Below are 1,716 nucleotides of genomic sequence, written 5' to 3' on the forward strand. Positions count from 1 at the left end.
GCAAGGTCATCCACCTTGCCCAAGTGCAGAGTAAGGCTGATGTGGGTTGGCTGTGGCACTTTGTGTGGGGATCCAGCCAGAACTGGCTCAGCTGACTGAGCAAACCCATCCAAGGGACCTGCCTTTCAGAGCTAAGGTAGCCATTGGGCAGGTTGGTCCTTGCCACCTGTTCACATTTCCACTGCAGGTGCCTCCAGTCACTCCAGACTGCAAACACCTGAAGAGCTCCTCTGAGGAGAGAAGGGAAGATGAGCTAGCTTTGATTAAGTGCGGAGCTGGTTCAAGTTCATTGGGGCTTTACCTGTCTAACAATACTCTTGAATGGAAAGGTTACCAGGCTCTTCACGAGAAAACAGAAAGCAAAAACGCGGCTCTGAAGAGGGGAGGGGCGGGCAGCCAGGCAGGAAAAGGATAAAGTTGGAGAAAGAGCTCTCAGGGGTGGGCAACTGAGGAAATCCAAGTAGGCAAGAAGAACGAGGAGCCCAGGTGTGTAGCGCAGCCTGTTGTCCATCTTTCAAATGTTCAAATGTTTCAAATCACCAGGATGCTGGGCAATGAATGGAGTAAACTGCCTCCTGTGGAGCAGCGGGTACTGTTAAACCTAGGCTTTATGCTACTCTTTTCCAATAGCCATGATGTTTTGTTTGCCTCTCAGATGGGAAAAGTGTGTGCTTGTAGAATGGTAGTGCATTTTTGTCCGTGGGGCACAAAAACAAGGGCTTATTGGAACCCTGCAGTTACGGGTCTGAACATTAAAGCTTGATCTAAAAAAAAAAAAAAAAAAGAGTTAACAGAACAGTGATTTGAATTTAAAAACAACCCGGGGTGGTGGTGGTGGGGAGACATGGACACGACAGACACCAGAATACAGTAATATTATCCAGAAATCCTGTGTCTTTGCATCTCATGTACATTCTCATTGTTTCTTCGCTCCTTTCCTGTTTGCATAGGTTAAATGGATCAGCACTTCATCGGGCAAGTTGTTTTTCTTCCCTTCCTCCTGAAGGGGAGGCAACTCCCTGGTACTCTTGGACTTCTTTGTTTCAGCAATACCTTGATGGAGCAGATAGAGATAAGGAGCATTAGATGCAGGAGCTGGAGCAGTATCAGAAAACTGAAGCCTATAAAGTCTTTAGCAGGAGAGCACAAGACAGACAAAAAGGCAAATCACACAGACAAGGTATCGAATGGGACAAAAAGATGTGCCTGGAACAACACAAGATTCCCAGCTGGTTGGGCAGACTGACGCTCGTTTACAGCCTTTGATGTAAAGGCTTGTTAAAACGTGGATGCCTATCTCAGGGAGCTCATCTGTGGGTGTGAAATAGAACATTTTTCTTCCGGCAAATCCTAGTTTCATAAATATGACATACAGCAACCTACACCAGAAATAATAATTGTCATTATTTTGTCACAGCAGTGACCAAACCATTGTTAATTGTTCTCCATTGTTCTGGTATTGCTTGTTAAAGAAAATGTGTGTTGAATTCAGAAATTTAAAGTGCTAAAGCAGCTAAAATGGCAGAACCAGGCCCTGTCCCTAGTGTAGCCCTATTCCAAGCCTGGTTTAAAACCCAGTCCAGTTGATCAGTGGGAGAACAGAGAAACAACAGATGATCAACTGTGCACAAAGGTGCTCGCAGAAACACAGGTGTTTTGAGAAAAAAAATCAGTATATGTGAATAGGAGTTGCTTGTTCAAAGACTAAGTGTGCTT

This window comes from Falco peregrinus, unplaced genomic scaffold (assembly GCF_023634155.1).
Source record: "Falco peregrinus isolate bFalPer1 unplaced genomic scaffold, bFalPer1.pri scaffold_29, whole genome shotgun sequence".
Classification (NCBI taxonomy): domain Eukaryota; kingdom Metazoa; phylum Chordata; class Aves; order Falconiformes; family Falconidae; genus Falco; species Falco peregrinus.